This window comes from Caretta caretta, chromosome 3, assembly GCF_965140235.1.
Source record: "Caretta caretta isolate rCarCar2 chromosome 3, rCarCar1.hap1, whole genome shotgun sequence".
Lineage (NCBI taxonomy): Eukaryota > Metazoa > Chordata > Testudines > Cheloniidae > Caretta > Caretta caretta.
Genome location: NC_134208.1, coordinates 103,645,613 through 103,665,608, shown reverse-complemented (window position 1 = coordinate 103,665,608; position 19,996 = coordinate 103,645,613). Strand labels below are relative to the sequence as shown.

Here is a 19,996-nt window from a genome sequence, read left to right as displayed (position 1 = left end):
AATGTAATTTCATAACACTTACCTCAGAAGTATCTTAATGTGTGGCCTTATACTTTCACTATTTTACCCGTTCACATGGCTGATTGGAGAAGATGATTCATGGTCACAAACAACCTCACATTATTAACTAGTAATAATTAGTGTGATTTATATGGTGCCATAGGCATGCATAATGAGGGCACTGTACCTAGGGGCTGCATACAGATGTGACAGTCATATCATGAACTCACGGTGAGTGGGGCTAGTGACATGACATGCAAGTACAAAGGCTCTTGGAAGCATTTTATTTATCCATTTGTCAATGATTCCAGATCATACATTGCCCCACTGCACACTAGAGATCAGTCAGTGGACAGGCTGGGGTCAGGGGCACTTTGGAGGAGGGGTAACGGGGTCAGTTTCCTAAGCATCTCCATCTGCATTTGGTAACTTTAAAGAGTTGTCACTTTGGATGGGCTAGCACCAGCAGGAGAGTGAATTTGTGTGGGGGGGTGGAGGGTGAGAAAACCTGGATTTGTGCTGGAAATGGCCCACCTGATGATCACTTTAGATAAGCTATTACCAGCAGGACAGTGGGGTGGGAGGAGGTATTGTTTCATATTCTCTGTGTATATATAAAGTCTGCTGCAGTTTCCACGGTATACATCCGATGAAGTGAGCTGTAGCTCACGAAAGCTCATGCTCAAATAAATTGGTTAGTCTCTAAGGTGCCACAAGTACTCCTTTTCTTTTAGGTCTTATGTGATCCTCATTGTCAGAGTTTCTGAGCACATCACAACCACTAAAGGATTTTATCCTCCCAATACTTCTGCAAGCAAAGGAAGTATTATTGTCATAATCTCCATTTTGAAGATGGGAAATGGAGGCACAGGGTAGGTTAAATTATTTGCTCAAAGTCAAACAGCCGTCTGACTAGGGAATGGACCTCAGATCCCCTGAGTCCCAGCTCAGTGCATTAACCACAAGACCATCCTCACTCCTGTACTCCAAGTATGCCAGTGGGCTGTACTCATCTCCATTATAATGTATATCTTTCTTTCTTTTCATCCTATTAAGTGAGCACCTGGACTTTAGATAGACAGCTCCTGAGGGACGATTAGTGGTAGAAGGTTCTAGCTGAAAGAAGTGTGTTTTGAGGAAGGATTTGAATGATGAGTCAATAGATAAAACTTTGGGGAAATTGTGGGCCACAATTTTGTTTTGGAAACCACAACTTTTAACACACCCCACAACTTTTTATCATTGCTGCATATTTGCATGGCATTGTGTCCCCATGTGCCAGCTAGCAATGCCACTCACTCAGATTTGGCCAGGCCACCCTGCCGAATTTGAGTGAGTGGTGATGCAACCTGGCCCCACACCATAACCACTGCTTTAACAAACTGGGGCCTCAATCTCTGAACCAAAAAATCATGACTTTCATACAGCCTTATCAACAGGTGCATTGGAGGAGGGAAGCTGCTTCATTTATAGGAAGAAAATTCTTGCCAGGCTGTATCACCTTTCTCTTTTTAAAGGTTAGTAAGATCTGGAGTTCAGAAGTGGTGGTGGTGGTGGTGGTGGCGGGGGGGAGGGGGGGAATATTGAGTTAAGAATATAAAGTGTGTCTATATAGGAAAGAATATATTATATTTCAAACTATCTCTCTCTCTAATTACCAGCATTTGTGAAACACCTGTTACCTGTTCCAGCTAGATCCCATTAGTTGTCATAGCAACTAATGGGATCTAGCTGGAAAGAGCCTTCAGTTCTCCACCCTACTCTTTGGTTTAGCTGTTGGCTTCTCCCTTTGAATGTGCTGCTATCTTTTCTTCTGCTCTGGTTCTTTGAGGAATGGTTTGATGAAGAGGTGAGTCCTGTGTTAAGAGCATTTACTATATTAATATTTGCAATATATTACCTACTACAATTAGAATTGTTCTCACTGCATGCTGTTTGGGGCATCATGCTATGTATATATGTTTGTATATTTTTCTGGTCCCTGCATGCATATTACTCACAAGAATGCTAATGGAAAATTAGACACCAGTTCTGAGAGGAGAGTAAAATATAACTAACCCTAATTAATGTAAGTTCTACTCACATCTAGCTGATTTAGAAAGAAATTGCTCTGCCTGTGAAAGTGTTTTTTTCTTCATGGATTTCTTTTAGGTGGCAGGGAGAACCAGGGCAGCCTGGGAGGAACAAGAAAGCACAGCAAGTAAAGGTGGTGAGGTGTACAGTAAAGCCCAGAAGGTGATGTTCATAAGCTGGCCTAGTCCTCAGGGACAACACAGCACAGTCACAGTTCATGCTTTAATAGTAGTGACACACTCTCATGATGACAGGTTTCAGAGTAACAGCCGTGTTAGTCTGTATTCGCAAAAAGAAAAGGAGTACTTGTGGCACCTTAGAGACTAACCAATTTATTTGAGCATGAGCTTTCGTGAGCTACAGCTCACTTCATCGGATGCCAGTGAGCTGTAGCTCACGAAAGCTCATGCTCAAATAAATTGGTTAGTCTCTAAGGTGCCACAAGTACTCCTTTTCTTTTTACTCTCATGATGGTTTGCCTGCTGATCTGGAAAATTATAGTTCATGTCACAGCAGACTTCACTGATTGCTGCCCATAACCATCCCCTACACAGACTCCTAAATCCTGTCTATGTGTTATGTTATATTTGGTATTTTTACAATCTAGCCATTTTTAAAAGAGCTACATGGGTGGTTACATTGGATGTATCGGAGTAAGCTACATAAGCGTAGACCTTATTGCTGAGTTACTGGCCCTAGTTTGGGCAACTTTTGTGTGGCATAAGCCAGGAGTAGAGTGCTTTTATTCAATAGCATAAAGGCTGAGTGTACTCTTTGGTGAGCTTGGCACTTTGATGTGCAAAATCTGGGGAGGGGAATGACTGTATCCAATATTTCCTTTGAATAGAGTCATTGTTAAATGAACAGTACATGAACACAATGCATGTGTACCTTTTGCTGTACCAAACACGGTACTCTAACTTTTCAATGCAGGAAACATGACATATTTGGAAAGGAGGCACGCACAATTAGCAAAAGCTAATGTAGCAGAAAACTAGGCATGATGTGAAAATAATATATCAGGCAACAATTTCTGTGGCTTTGTTTTTATGCTTTTCTGCAGAACCAGTCCTGGGGTTATGAAATCAAGTGCACCCACATCTTGAATACTGCATGCAGATCTGATCATTTCATCGAAAAATATATATATATTGGAATTGGAAAAGGTTCAGAAAAGGGCAACAAAAACGATTAGGGGGATGGAACAGCTTCCATATGAGGAGAGATTAATAAGACTGGGACGTCTCAGCTTGGAAAAGAGATGACTAAGGGGGGATAGGATAGAGGTCTATAAAATCATGACTGGTTTGGAGAAAGTAAACAGGGAAGTGTTATTTCTCCTTCTCATAGCAGAAGAACTAGGAGACACCAAATGAAATTAATCGGCAGCACGTTTAAAACAAACAAAAGGAAGTATTTTTTCACACAATGCACAGTCAACCTGTGGAACTCCTTGCCAGAAGATGTTGTAAAGACCAAGACTATAACTGGGTTCAAAAAAGAACTAGGGGTTGGTCCTGCTTTGAGCAGGGGGTTGGACTAGATGACCTCCTGAGGTCTCTTCCAAACCTAATCTTCTATGATTCTATGATAAATGAATTCATGGAGGAGAGATCCATCAATGGTTATTAGCCAGGATGGGCAGGGATGGTGTCCCTAGCCTCTGTTTGCTGGAAGCTGGGAATGGGCAACACTGGATGGATAACTTGATGCTTACCTGTTCTGTTCATTCTCTCTGAGGCATCTGGCATTAGCTGCTGTCAGAAGACAGGATACTGGGCTAGATGGACCTTTGGTCTGACCCAGTATGGCCATTCTTATATTTTGAACATTGTTTCCCTTACCCTTGGGACCCCAAAATGCTAGGGCTAGGTGCAGCAGCAATAACAACGTTGTCTTATTTTAAGGAAGATGGAAGTGCTGAGAGCAGTGGGGGAAATGCAGGTGTGGGAGGGTATCTTAAGAAACTAATGCATCATCCATACAAGGCAATTGTTGTATTACCCCTAAAACTCAGTTACACTAACACTGATCTTCTGTATGCTTCAGAAGCAACAGAAATGAAAGTGTCCAAGTTAACAACAGAGAGTAAGTTTGATCCCAAATATGATTAACATAGTGCCTGCAAGCTGAAGCCTGAGGGTGACCTCTACTTATTTGAGGATGGATGAGCTTATCGCAAAACGCTCGGTCTGACCCAAAAGCTGAGCTCTTGGGTTTTCCTTTATTAAATTGTTGTCTAACATTTATATTACAGTGATGGCATTGGGAGTTGGGCATCTGAGTGTCAAGGACAGGAACACTTCTGTAAGCTGCTTTCAGTTAAGCCTGCAGCTGTTAGGGGACGTGGTTCAGACTTGGGTCTGGGTTTGCAGCAGGCTAGCGGGTCTGGCTCAAACCAGGCAGGGCACTGAAGTCCTAAGCTGACTGGGCAGGAAAGCAGGGGCAGAAGCAGTCTTGGCACATCAGGTGGCAGCTCCCAGGGGGTTTCTGTGATCCAACCCGTCACGGTAGCACGGTAGTGCTGTTTGAAACAATACTGTGTTAAAGCACACTAGGGAACACTATAAAAAGATTCTTTGTATACACTGTAATGTGTAGAGAGTCCCAAACACACTCCTCACAATTTTTTTGATATCTACATAGAACTCAAAAATAGCTAAAATTAAACCTCAAAACTTGAAAATAATAAGCCCTGAAAAGCAGAAGCCCTCCATATAAAGAAAAAAGTCCCTTCTCCAAGAAGCTTGCAATATAAGAAAAGGGACATACCTAGAGTATCCAGACAGGAGTAAGGTCAAATACATACATTCTTTAAATACATAGATACACCCAAAGTTTGAAAAGAATATTTTTGAGTAAATGCCTCTCAACTGGCCACCACTCCTCATCTCTTTTCTTATAGGCCCTGTGATAGAGATGACATGTGAGTTCAGATTTGTCGGAGAAGCTTAGGGAGGATATTACACATGTAAAATCCAGCAGCATGGGACAAGGCCCTGTTATGTCTGTCGGAAGCTGATAAAAGGGCAGACAAGGTTGGCATCATTGACAGAGCTGAGGGAGTGACACCATCAGAGGCAAGAACAGAGCAGAAGGGAAAGGTACAGTTGTGAAGGGCCTTGAAGGTCAGGGCAAGAGGATTGAACGTGATGTGGTGAAACAGGAAGGGGAAGTCAACGAATGGCTACGCAGGTGGTGTCGGAGAGAAGGCTTTGGATTGTTTGACCATGGGATGGTGTTTCAAGAAGGAGGAGTGCTAGGCAGAGATGGGCTCCACCTAACGAAGAGAGGGAAGAGCATCTTCAGAAGCAGGCTGGCTAACTTAGTGAGGAGGGCTTTAAACTAGGTTCACCGGGGGAAGGAGACCAAAGCCCTGAGGTAAGTGGGGACGTGGGATACCAGGAGGAAGCATGAGCAGGAGAACGTGAAAGGGGAGAGCTCCTGCCTCATACTAAGAAAGCAGGACAAACAGCAAGTTATCTCAAGTGCCTATACACAAATGCAAGAAGCCTGGGAAACAAGCAGGGAGAACTGGAAGTCCTGGCACAGTCAAGGAATTATGATGTGATTGAAATAATAGAGACTTGGTGGGATAACTCACATGATTGAAGTACTGTCATGGATGGATATAAACTGTTCAGGAAGGACAGGCAGGGCAGAAAAGGTAGGGGAGTTGCATTGTATGTAAGAGAGCAGTATGACTGCTCAGAGCTCCGGTATGAAACTGCAGAAAAACCTGAGTGTCTCTGGATTAAGTTTAGAAGCGTGAGCAACAAGGGTGATGTCATGGTGGGAGTCTGCTATAGACCACCGGATCAGGGGGATGAGGTGGACAAGGCTTTCTTCCGGCAACTAACGGAAGTTACTAGATCACAGGCTCCGGTTCTTATGGGAGACTTCAATCACCCTGATATCTGCTGGGAGAGCAATACAGCGGTGCACAGACAATCCAGGAAGTTTTTGGAAAGTGTAAGGGACAATTTCCTGGTGCAAGTGCTGGAGGAACCAACTAGGGGCAGAGCTCTTCTTGACCTGCTGCTCACAAACCGGGAAGAATTAGTAGGGGAAGCAAAAGTGGATGGGAACCTGGGAGGCAGTGACCATGAGATGGTCGAGTTCAGGATCCTGACACAAAGAAGAAAGGAGAGCAGCAGAATATGGGCCCTGGACTTCAGAAAAGCAGACTTTGACAACCTCAGGGAACTGATGGGCAGGATCCCCTGGGAGAATAACATGAGGGGGAAAGGAGTCCCGGAGAGCTGGCTGTATTTTAAAGAATCCTTATTGACATTACAGGGACAAACCATCCCGATGTGTAGAAAGAATAGTAAATATGGCAGGCGACCAGCTTGGCTGAACACTGAAATCCTTGCTGATTTTAAACACAAAAAAGAAGCTTACAAGAAGTGGAAGATTGGACAAATGACTAGGGAAGAGTATAAAAATATTGCTCTGGCATGCAGGAGTGAAATCAGGAAGGTCAAATCACACTTCAACTAGCAAGAGATGTTAAGAGTAACAAGAAGGGTTTCTTCAGGTATGTTAGCAACAAGAAAAAGTCAAGGAAAGTGTGGGCCCCCTTACTGAATGAGGGAGGCAACCTAGTGACAGAGGATGTGGAAAAAGCTAATGTACTTAATGCTTTTTTTTGCCTCTGTCTTCACGAACAAGATCAGCTCCCAGACTGCTGCACTGGGCAGCACAGCATGGGGAGGAGGTGACCAGCCCTCTGTGGAGAAAGAAGTGGTTCGGGATTATTTAGAAAAGCTGGACAAGCACAAGTCCATGGGGCCGGATGCGCTGCATCCGAGAGTGCTAAAGGAGTTGGTGGATGTGATTGTAGAGCCATTGGCCATTATCTTTGAAAACTCATGGCGACTGGGGGAGGTCCCGGATGACTGGAAAAAGGCTAATGTAGTGCCCATCTTTAAAAAAGGGAAGAAGGAGGATCCTGGGAACTACAGGCCAGTCAGCCTCACCTCAGTCCCTGGAAATATCATGGAGCAGGTCCTCAAGGAATCAATTCTGAAGCACTTAGAGGAGAGGAAAGTGATCAGGAACAGTCAGCATGGATTCACCAAGGGCAAGTCATGCCTGACTAATCTAATTGCCTTCTATGATGAGATAACTGGCTCTGTGGATGAGGGGAAAGCAGTGGACGTGTTGTTCCTTGACTTTAGCGAAGCTTTTGACCCGGTCTCCCACATTATTCTTGCCAGTAAGTTAAAGAAGTATGGGCTGGATGAATGGACGATAAGGTGGATAGAAAGCTGGCTAGATTGTTGGGCTTAACAGATAGTGATCAATGGCTCCATGTCTAGTTGGCAGCTGGTATCAAGTGGAATGCCCCAAGGGTCGGTCCTGGGGCCAGTTTTGTTCAATATCTTCTTAATGATCTGGAGGATGGTGTGGATTGCACCCTCAGCAAGTTTGCAGATGACACTAAACTGGGAGGAGAGGTAGATACGCTGGAGGGTAGGGATAGCATTCAGAGGGCCCTAGACAAATTAGAGGAGTGGGCCAAAAGAAATCTGATGAGGTTCAACAAGGACAAGTGCAGAGTCCTGCACTTAGGATGGAAGAATCCCGTGCACCGCTACAGACTAGGGACCGAATGGCTAGGCAGCAGTTCTTCAGAAAAGGACCTAGGGGTTACAGTGGACGAGAAGGTGGATATGAGTCAACAGTGTGCCATTGTTGCCAAGAAGGCCAGTGGCATTTTGGGATGTATAAGGAGGGGCATTGCCAGCAGATCGAGGGACGTGATCGTTCCCCTCTATTTGACATTGGTGAGGCCTCATCTGGAGTACTGTGTCCAGTTTTGGGCCCCATACTACAAGAAGGATGTGGAAAAATTGGAAAGAGTCCAGCAGAGGGCAACAAAAATGTTTAGGGGACTAGAACACAGGTACAGAGAAGGGCTACTAGGATGATCCGAGGAATGGAAAACTTGTCTTATGAAAGGAGACTCAGGGAGCTTGGCTTGTTTAGCCTAACTAAAAGAAGGTTGAGGGGAGATATGATTGCTCTCTATAAATATATCAGAGGGATAAATACCAGAGAGGGAGAGGAATTATTTAAACTCAGTACCAATGTGGACACAAGAACAAATGGATATAAACTGGCCACTAGGAAATTTAGATTAGAAATTAGACGAAGGTTTCTAACCATCAGAGGAGTGAAGTTTTGGAATAGCCTTCCGAGGGAAGTAGTGGGGGCAAAAGATCTATCTTGCTTTAAGATTAAACTCGATAAGTTTATGGAGGAGATGGTATGATGGGATAACATGGTTTTGGTAATTAAATATTCATGGTAAATAGGCCCAATGGCCTGTGATGGGTTTTTAGATGGGGTAAGATCCAAGTTACCCGGGAAAGAATTTTCTGTAGTATCTGGCTGATGAATCTTGCCCATATGCTCAGGGTTTAGCTGATCGCCATATTTGGGGTCGGGAAGGAATTTTCCTCCAGGGCAGATTGGAAGGCCCTGGAGGTTTTTCGCCTTCCTCTGTAGCATGGGGCACGGGTCACTTGCTGGAGGATTCTCTGCTCCTTGAGGTCTTCAAACTACAATTTGAGGACTTCAATAGCACAGATATAGATGTGAGGTCTTTTTTAGGAGTGGTGGGTGAAATTCTGTGGCCTGCGTTGTGCAGGAGGTCGGACTAGATGATCATAATGGTCCCTTCTGGCCTAAATATCTATGAATCTATGAATCTATGAACACATGACTTATGAGGAGAGGCTGAGGGAACTGGGATTGTTTAGTCTGCGGAAGAGAAGAATGAGGGGGGATCTGATAACTGCTTTCAACTACCTGAAAGGGGGTTCCAAAGAGGATGGATCTAGATTGTTCTCAGTGGTAGCAGATGACAGAACAAGGAGTAATGGTCTCAAGTTGCAGTGGGGGAGATTTAGGTTGGATATTAGGAAAAACTTTTTCACTAGGAGGGTGGTGAAACACTGGAATGTGTTACCTAGGGAGGTGGTGGAATCTCCTTCCTTAGAAGTTTTTAAGGTCAGGCTTGACAAAGCCCTGGCTGGGATGATTTAATTGGGGATTGGTCCTGCTTTGAGCAGGGGATTGGACTAGATGACCTTGTGAGGTCCCTTCCAACCCTGATATTCTATGATTCTATGATTCAAAGTGAGGAATGCCAGACAAAGAAGTTTATCTTTACTCTGGGGCTACAAATGTATCCTTCTAGCACAGTCCATCTTATTAATTACAATCCTATGACATTCATTCTTGCATCTAAAGATCCACCTTCTTCCCATGAGAGCAGTTAGTGACTTTGGTAATTGTGTTACGTTCCCAATATCAGGCTGCATGGAGAAAAGAGCTAGCTGAGTGGTACAGTTCTTGTATCTTTTCAGGGTCTGACTGTGTCCCCACTGAAATCCACCTCAGCTCCACTAGCTTAGAAAGTTGCAGTGGAGTGAAAAGCTAGGAACTTGACATGAGGTGGTAAAATCTGCCTTTTTCACAAAAGATTTTAGAAAATATCCCCTTATGTAATCTTGCATGTTTCACTCTAAGGAAAAAAAGAGACATTTTCCTCAGTAGTGAATCAGAATCCACAGAGAGGAGACTGACAAAGAAAATCACCCATGTCCCAGAAGAGGAGCGCTGTGTAGCTCAAAATCTTGTCTCTCTCACCAAAATAAGTTGGTTCGATAAAAGATATTACCTCATCCACCTTGTCTCTCTAATGTCCCAGATGTCATCATCAAAATACCCACAAGTAAAGTTATACTACGAGACACTCACTGGGTATGTCTACACTGTAAGGGGCCATGAGGGAACTGGAGGTGAGGCAGGCTGAACTGATTCATAGATCCCAAGGTCAAAAGGGACCACCTTCTAGTCTGACCTCCTGTATAGCACAGGCTATGGGGGAGCTAGGCAGAAGCTGAAGGTCGGGAGGGTGGCTGGATTGGGGCTGCGTGGGAGCTGGAGGGAAATGCGTTTTGGAATTGGGAAAGGGGTCCTATTCTTGCACCAGGGTCATATTTTCAGGTAGTTCCAGAGAGATAAAAAGAGATCCAGTTTTAGTGATGTTTCTAGCAGAGCAGTGCAGACCCAGAGGGGCTGGATAAGCTTCAGATGAGCATCCAACCTCATAGCTGTGTATGTGAACCAGACTGAACCCAACCTCTAAAATGCATCAGTTTCTGCTGCCTTTGAGGGGATCAAACAGTCTGGAATGTTTGCAAAACCATGCCAACCCCCACTGGATATCAGATGACACAGGACTCTGACCTGACTTTGGGGCTTCAAATTCCCATGATTCCCTTACACATGCTGTGGGCCACATCCAGGAGCCCTTATTTAGTTCTTATTTCAGCAAAACACTCACATTTAAACATCTTCAGAGTCTGGTAAACCACTCACCCCTTTGCAGCTCTTTGTTAGTGTCACTTCCTCAACGCTGTGAACATCCCCATCTCTTCTGCCCATCATGTTTGGTGCACATGCATCACCCGAGCACAAGTTACATCATGTTTTTAAATGCTTTTGGTTTCCCTAATAAACCACATTTGGCACTGAAGTTGTTCACTGGGTTATTATATAACAGGGCTGGGCCTTGGATGTGCACAGACAATGAAGGTATAGTTTTATGAGGACTTGAAGTACTAATTTTGCAGAATGTTCTCCTTGTCTCATGACTGCTCCCAAAGCAGCCAGGTGGAAAAAAGAAAAGAAACTCTACAAAACAATGAGGATTACATCAGTATGAAGATCAAACATCCAAAGAGAACACAGCAGTATAAAATTGTGACTCATTCCAGTAAAATCCAAAATGCATGGGTTCACTCACTGAGCCAGTGTATTGTACAATTATATGAGGTGCAGGGACTGGTAGGCGGCCCTTTGTCAATTGGTCCTGCTCAGCTGTGGATTCTTTGCTTGATGATGATTAGTTAACCCCTTCCAGGCAGGCTCAGGGGTCAGATTTTTTTTTATAGAGCAGATGTTAATAGTTTATCTGATGAATTTAGCTCCCTGCCCTGTTTTCAGATTAGCTGGGAACAGACTGCAGGTTGGATTTGAAGTCAGTAGAAGTATTCTGATATTAAAAAGGTGTGAAAGCAGAATTGGGCCCTTTCAGTTTTACACCTGACGCTGAATTGTTTTTCAGTGAGCAGCTGTGACCAATTTCAATCAAATTCAGAGATGGTTCATTTAGTCTCTTCACTATTCCTTATTGCTTAATAACGAAGTGTGATTGGTCAACTCAGTCACATGGGATTTTTTTTCAGCTCACTCACTGAGGAACAGAAATTCTATGTGAACAGAAATTCATTCATGCAAACGAGCTGCAGCCTCATTTTCACTTAAGACCGTGTCCAAGATCTGATCACACAAAGCCCCGGACGTGAAAAGAAAGCTCGTTGAACTGAAAGGAAACCAGAGTAAACAGCAGACTCATACAAAAGGGGACTTTATGCTAAAGGCAAGTTATACATTTAAGGGTGAAATGCACACTCTCAACATAGGCATTTGGAAAAGTGGGCGCTCACTTTTGCCTGTGTATGTTGGAAACTTTTATCCTTAAAGTGAGGTTATGGTGAGAAAAGTGACTTTGTAAAAATTTTACCTTCTTATACAGCAGCTCAGCTTTCTTAGTACCCTGAGATTAATCTACTTCATCTAGTGATGAAAATAAGTTTTGTATTACTTTTAATAACAATTAGCATATCAATGAGAACGTGAGCTGGCTCATTCTGGCTCATGATTCATCAACAGAATGATTAACAAAGTTCCAGCTACAAGACCAAATTTGCCCTCAGCCCCACCTTGGTAACTGCTATCACTGAAGATAGCTGAGGGCATAATATGAAAACAACAGGGTTGCCTATAGAAGGTGACCAAGGGCAGGATTTTGCCTTTCAAGCTTAATTATTGGTGGTGATGCACGAGCTGAAGTTTCCTTTTCAGGCCACAGGTTGACTTTGCAAGACTGGCAATTAGAAAAGCCATCATTTTACCTGCAAACTGATAAGTCTGATCTAGGAATCACTGAGAGGCAATAAACATGGAATGCCATAATGCCAATTTGAGAGGCTGCTTTTCAGAACAAGTACCACACTGTTGGGTCTTGTAGTGCCAAAATCTGCCTAACCACAAAGACATGTCCAGCTATTTCTTGTCTTGTTGTACAAGAATGCTGTGCTAATATCAGTGCAGAGTGGTCAATCCGCTGAACAGCTGGTTTTCAGTGAGATACAAATATTGAGATTTGAATCCATGTATGCACCATGACTCCCATTGACTTCAGTGGGCTTTGAATCAGGACCCACAAGGTATGCCAAGAATAGACTGACTTCACCTTCCAACAACTAACCCAGACTGGTGTATAAAGCAGGCTGTGTAATTGCTTTTACTTGTGTTACAACAAAAGAGGTTACTGAACCATTTCCAATCCTCCTTTTGAGCCAGACGAGCAAGCAGTTAATTATGAGAGTTATTGCTCATGACATTTCAAAATAATTTAAAAAAAATCAAATCCCAAATGTGACTAATCCTGGAATCCATGGGATGAATGGACTATCCCAGAGTAAAAGTAAATCATGGGCGATTATCTCCTTCATGTGAGAGGCAAGTTCTAACCGTTACCAAACAAATCCCTCTGACTCACTAGGGTTGCTTATATTACTTCTGATCCTCCCAGCAAGGAAAAGGCTGGGTGGTTGAGGAGCTACAAGTTTATTTTTCTACGGAATATGAGAGTGTCAGCACTCAGAAAAGTGGCTGCCATGAGCTGTAGGTTTCCCGAATGGGAAACATAACTTATAACACAGAGAATGGCAAGTACTTCACAATGTGTGGTATGCCGCCGGAATATTTTTTCTCTGTTTTACATTTTTTTTTTTTTTTTAATTCTCAAGAAAGGTATTGGCTGGAAAGCCCTGGAAGCAGGTCCTCCCCTATCCTAGGGATGACAAATATTTGCTCCTTACTTGACTTTTATATGTACGCCTGTCATTTGCAGTTATTTGTACCCCAGCAAGTATTAAAATGGACATTGAATATTTGTAGCTACTACCATATGTCTGTTGCATTTATGCCAGATTCTGGGGCTTCCTTGGTACTTGCAGCCCAATATGCAAGGTTTTTCTGAACCTCCATTTCCAAAAGTGTGGTGCACCAGGGAGTTGCCTCAGCCTTTGAATGCAACTGCAGTGGGATTCAGGACAGGGGTTATTGGATCCCACCTCCTCTGCTCCCCATCCCAGTGCAGAAGACTCCTCTACCATTACTCACATTCACTGGCCTTCCCAGCTCCAGAATGATCCTTTCCTTTTCCTTTTCACTGCTAGATCTCTCCCTCCTTACCCCACCCCTTCAATGCATCCCTCTTGTCCCTTCTCATTGTTGGCTCCCCATTTCACTCTATTCCAGATCTCCCTCCTGTTCCCTCTTCCTGGTGGCTCCTTCCCTCTGAGATTCCAGCTGAGGTTTCAGAACTTCCATCTCACCTGGTTTCCTTTCCGGAGTGGAAATTAGTGTGTATTGCGATGGTAGTTTTATAACATGGATGCTTTTTTAGTTGGGATTGGACTACATCCAGCTTTAATTTCATATAGGCCACAGAACATCCACCCGATGATAACTCTATGTCACTACTAAAGTGGTGTGAAATATTTTGGCCGAAAGCTTTTTCAGAGAAAAAGGCAGATTTGGTGACACTTAAACCTTTCATGAATTTGTGTCAGTTCTGTTGAATTATTCATGTAAAAAACTTCCCAAAAACTCCAAAAAAATTGAAACTTTCTGGACATTTTCAAAATGAAATGTCTTGATTTTTCATTGAGAAATTTCCTTCAACTTTATTTAAAAAAAAACCCTGCTAGATATGCTCAAAATAGGACAAAATATTTTGTTTAACCACAGATGAACTATTTCAACGTTTTGATTTGCCATTTTTTTCCCCCAAATTTGTTTTCTGGTCAACCTGAATATTTTTTTTTTATTTCTTTAAAAAGAAATTACCAGTGAACTGAAAAGTCAGTTATTCGCATGGCTCTAGTTGCTACCATATTTGAATCAGTGACCTAGAAATTAATGGTTCTGTATTCCATTACCATTTCCTTGAGCCACTGAGCCTTCCTGATAGGATGATCTAACAGTGTATGGGTGTGCTATACACATACCAGAGTGCTGTTTAATAGCTTCAAGAAAGTCATGTCTAAATGTTTTATCTTGAAGTATTTAATTTTGCGTAGAGAACTGGGATAATTTCCCTCAAAGGGACATATTGCTACACATTTATCTGCTTGAGAAAACTTGGGAGAAACTTCTCCCATCTGAATGTTGTTCATACTATTATGCACTTGTCCACGTTATGATTCTTTACTGATGCTGAGTCTAATTTAATTTTGTAAGTGTTCTCATGGTGTCATCAGTTTGCTGCTGGCTGTCAGATGGGAAATTGTTCCTTTTGTTGAATACACTGCTAATTCATTAAAAGTAATTATTAAGTAGCATGTCAAAGTGTGCCTAATATTAGAGCTACATGGGCATGTCTGAGGAACTCTACTTACAACACTTACTGCAAATGCAGCTGTCTTGGCACTGTCCTGAGTCTATGACTGTGAACAACTGTGCATAGTAAAAGTCACTCTCCCTGAGATAGCATGAACTAGGAAGATTTAAAGAACAGAAACGCTGGTCCAAAATCATCCCTGGTGTAACGCCACTGACTTCATTAGAGCTACACTAGAGATGAATTTGTCCCAAATATGCAGTGCATTAGAATCTCTTGGTTAGTGCCAAGGTGTTACAACACACCATATGCAACTAGAAATAACTTTTTGTCTTGTCCTAAAGTTTGTCTCAGGCTTGTTTAGCAGACAGCTTTACTCTTGTGTTACATGGGCATTGTTACTGAATCTATTACTTTACCTAATGAATCGCACATAGCTGCATGAGGGGTACACAGATCATTTGTCTGAGGGAATTCTGAATACCTTATAAGCTACTGAATTGCATTAATAGATAAAGTTTCCATAGACTTTCCCTAGGAAGAAACGTGCTTTTTTGGCCAATTACCTGTTAGGGGTTGGAACGTTTGTGAAGAGGGACAAGTGCCTTTTCAGGTCCCTTCCCTATTTCCCCTCCAGTAGGAACCCTTGGCTAGGATCCTGAACCACTGCAGCTTATCAGTCTCTTCTGACAGCAACTGGAAATCACAGTGCAATCTCCTCTGGCACAGGCTACATTTTAAAGAAAATGCATTTGAATGGCTTGACAGCTACCCAAGAATTTAGATACATCCAGTCAAATCAGCAGCTGTGCTGATGTTGCATCTGATGAAGTGAGCTGTAGCTCACGAAAGCTCATGCTCAAATAAATTGGTTAGTCTCTAAGGTGCCACAAGTACTCCTTTTCTTTTTGCGAATACAGACTAACACGGCTGTTACTCTGAAACCTGAAATTACATGTACATCCTAATATTCCACTGATTCCAATGGACTGGTATAATTACAAGGAGTAATTGGATAGCATTCAGAATGATAGGAATGATGCTTAGGATGCTTGTCTGGGACTTGGGAGACCTGGACTCAAGGAAAGACTTCCTCTGTGATCTTGGGAAGTCACTTAGGGTATGTCTACACTTGGAGCTGGCAGTGTGATTCCGAGCTTGAGGAAGACCTGCTTGCACTAGCTGTCATTAAGCTAGCATGCTAGAAACGGAAGTTTAGCTATGGTAGCATGGGCTAGCTACCCACATATGTACCTGTGGGATCCAGATGGTACTCAGGGCAGCTAGTCCCTCCCGCTACCATGGCCACAATACTATTTTTAGCAAGCTTGTGCAAGTATGTTTCCTTGAGCTGGAGATTGCAGCTCCAAGTACAGACATATCCGTAGTCTCTCTGTGAAATCTGTAAAATGAGGATAACAGCATTTCCTTACCTTACAAGGCTAAATATGTTAAGAGATTGTGAGCTGCTCAGGTACTGGGGCAATATTAGTACTTCAAAACAGATAGAATGGGAAGATTTTAGGCTGAATGTCAGGACTGTAGATTCCTCAGGAAATTGGTCTTGGGGAAAAGAAAAAGCATCGCACAAACCAAAACCCTGACCTTTCTATACCGAGTTGCATGGGGTGGGGGAGGGATTTGGGGGCAGGGGAGAAGCAAGAACTGAAATCGGGATAGCAATGTGAAGGATTCCTGTTGATGTGGGGCAAGCTAGCTCAGAGGATAGTTTGAGGAGAACCTGCTCTGTAGTGCTCTTTTAACAGTAGATTCTGTCAGACCCCAGCATGGGTAGTTGGGTGGGGAAGCATTCTTTCCATCTGCATTCACCTTGCACATAGACAGGCCATTCATCCGATTCAAAGCTGGACCGTCCTGTTTTTCTACGGTTTGTCCCTGTCTGGTGCTGATATAAAACTAGACGTGGTTTTGTCTGGTTTCATCATGGGTGCACAGAGGATGCCTTTTAGCTGAGCACACTACTCTGGCCCCACCAGCATGACCTCGCTTGCACTGTATGTGTGAGGTGATGCTGGCAGGGGCTGTGCAGTGTGCTCTGCAAAAAGACACTGTGTCTTTTATGTGGCATGACCTCACACGCATGTGTGTGTGAAGACATGCTGGTGGGGGCAGGCTCATGCCATTCTGGAAGTCCTGTATACTGGGGATGTGTCAGTGGCCACCTAACTCTCACATGGACCAACTCCATAGCAATCTGTCCCTCATAATATCTCTGGGAGTGCAAGGCACCACAGTCCTGCTGCATCTGCCTCTGTATCATGAAGTATGCCTCTGTACCATGTACTATGAAGGTGCACTGGAGAAAGCAGGCTGCACCAACCAAAGGGCTGGCACAAAGTGCATATTCCCTCTGTGTGATAGGAGGGATGAAGAAGCAATGGGGTAATGTGGTTCCACACACCCCTGAACACACATTTCTGACTATTTGGCATGATCTGACCTGAAGCATGGTGGGCTCTACCCCAGTACTTGCTGATGATGACAGTGTGGCCAAAAAATGCCCAGTAATTCTGAGTAGCTCCATTTTGGGGTGGGGGCTAACTTGACACCTAGGGCCTGATGCTCCTGTACAATATAATGCAGGATTTTATCCACAGGGTCTTTAAATGCACCCGCTACATTTAGAAGTGCTATTAGACATTTAATTACGTTGTAAATACACATGGTGGATTAAATAGATGACCACAACACTTCCAGCTAAACCATATTCTTCTGTTGGTTCCATGCTAACGGTTTGGGGCACAGTAGTCAATTTGCTTTGAAATGCCTTCTCACAGAGCAGTCCAGTGCCCGTTTACAATTGCTGGTCTAACATGTGCCACACCAGCATGAGAAAATATTTTTAAAATTTGTAGCCATAAACCAATTTGATTTTTCTAAATCACTATTATTTTGACCAACTGTTTTAGTCCAGATCTCCCAAATAGTCCAGCTGTTTTCCTCAGCCACTTTTATTATATAAAGTTTACAGTCTGCAAATCTGAGACACTTGCAACAATCCACATTCACTCAGCAGCACACTCTTTGTAGCTGTTAACCTTCAAGGCCTGACATCTCTGTGTTAGCAGCTACAGCTAATTGATCACTGTCCTATTTCTAGCCAACACTGTTGTGTTTAGCATGTGTTACATCAATACTCTCTCATGTTCAGCCAACAAATATTTACCAAACCAGTGGAAATATTATTCTGATGTTGTGCAAAGCCCTGGCTAGAATGCCTGACATGAAAAAAAAGGGAAAAAACCCGAACAAACAGGGTCAGGTGAAGTACACATTGTATTCCTGACCACAGCGCTCCTTGAATTAATACAATAATGCTTAGTATGAAAGATCAAGAACTAATAGCTTTTCTCAGTTCAGCTATCCTGGCTGGATTTCTCATGCCTGTAGTGCTGATTACACACAGAGTCCTGTAGTGTCTTTTAATAATAAGCGTTGGGGTTTGTGTAAACACTGGGCTGGATTCCTCAGGGCTGTCTCTAATTCGAAGTCCTGGTCAGGAGTATGGGAAGGGATCTTGATGATGATATAGTCAGCTCTTTCAAAGACTCGCCTCAATGTGATCCTTTGACATGGCTCTTGTTTATAGTCAAATTCTTATTAACCTTCATTCAACCTAAGAGCCTTAGGTTGTCACAGACTGATGAGGTGTACTGAAATCTCTGCTTTTCATGTTCTCTGTCCCTTTAGGAATTCACAGGTGCAGTGCTCTGGGATGTCAAAAGAGGATTTGCAAAGTCAAGTGTTTGGGAGTTAAATTACGTAATCAGCCAGGGTATTTTCAGTGTATCAATCTTATCAAGTAGTTGTATAGAGTGTAATCATGTGTGGGGTATCAGGTAGAGGATGTACATGCTAATTCAGGGCTCCGTCTGTAATTTAAACTTTATGATCTTTCAGTGAGTGTTCCCAAACCCATGTTTTTGTTTAAAAGGAACACTGTGTTTCAGTGGCTAGAACACCAGACTAGGAACTGGAACGTCTGGATTCCGTTCCCGACTCTTCAACTGACTGCTTGTGGGGACTTAGGGGTCTCTTAACCTCTTTGTGCCTTAGTATTCCCCATCTCTCAGTAGAGATCATTATACTCACCCATCTTTGTAAAGTGCTTTGAAATCTACAGAGGAAAAGTGTTGTGTAAGTGCTGCATATTTATTATGATTATGAAGTTGATATAAAAATGTACCTGAGTTTCTCCAAGGTTTGAGGTTGTTGAGATCCAGTGTATTTATTTGATCCATTATAGAGTAGCCATAAAATTCAGATTTGGATCCTGATTCAAAGTTCCAGAAGTTTTGATGGTGTTCGTATCTAACCCTAACCCATTTTACAAAAGGGGAAAGTGAGGTACCAGGAGGGGAAGTGACTTGGCCAAGTTCATCCCGTAGGTTAAGGGCAGAGCTAGGATTTTAACCCAGAATTCCTGAGTCTTTCCCATGTGCAGTCCATTAAGCTATGCTGCCTCCCATGAATGAGCCTCTTTCCTTTAACAGGTTTCAGAGTAGCAGCCGTGTTAGTCTGTATCCACAAAAAGAAAAGGAGTATTGTGGCACCTTAGAGACTAACAAATTTATTTGAGCATAAGCTTTCATGAGCTACAGCTCACTTCATTGGATGCATTCAGTGGAAAATACAGTGGGGAGATTTATAGACACAGAGAACATGAAACAATGGGTGTTACCATACACACTGTAACCAGAGTGATCAGGTAAGGTGAGCTATTATAGCTATTGTCCCAGTAACAGCAGAAATAAGAGATGGGCAAACATTCTCCTCCCCAATCCATGCTGGAGATTTCCTATGCAATAATTGTGCCCCATGATATGTAATAGAATGCAACAATGGCAGCCAAACAGAAGGTGCCAGGAGGCATTCTCCGGTGGTTGCACTGAAGCCTGTCTGAAGTAGCAGCAACAGCATCAGTTACACCAATTCCAAAGGGTTTGGCTAGGACCTAGCTGCATGTCTTAAGTACATAATAATGAAAAGTGAGAATCATTGTCTGAGATCATTGTGGTTTCAATATGAGCTGTGCATTAAAAAGCAATCCAAGATAAGACACTGGGAGGTGATTTAGTACAGTATGGTGGCCTTGGACAAAGCCAGGAGGTGTTATTAATGGTTCCCTCTGAGACTGTGGCATTGATGTGACCTTTGGGAAAGCAAAGTATCAGAATAAAATACAGCAAGGTTAGGCTGTCTTTTCTGTACAAACATATATGTTTCCCCATCTGATTTTTCATGGTCCTGCTTACCACACTTCTCCTCTCCTTTCCTATTATCCTATGTTAATGGAGTTTGATCACAATTGCACTTTTAGCTCCAGAATTTTTAAAGTATTATGAAAAGTCAGCTGATCTCAGGTGATGCCATTTTGTGCTGAAATCGAACACAAATGCCCCAGGAAAT

At 43.0% G+C, this 19,996-nt stretch overlaps 1 long non-coding RNA gene across 2 annotated transcripts in view; it reads left to right on the top strand.

The window, feature by feature from the left end:
* The first annotated feature begins 1,780 nt into the window (after nucleotides 1-1,780).
* LOC142071563 (uncharacterized) overlaps nucleotides 1,781-19,996 on the top strand; it is a 152,531-nt gene continuing 134,315 nt past the window's right edge. For both annotated transcript variants that reach the window (XR_012667669.1, XR_012667670.1), the window contains exon 1: nucleotides 1,781-1,849. This is a non-coding gene — a long non-coding RNA (uncharacterized LOC142071563). The remainder of the gene's footprint in view (nucleotides 1,850-19,996) is intronic.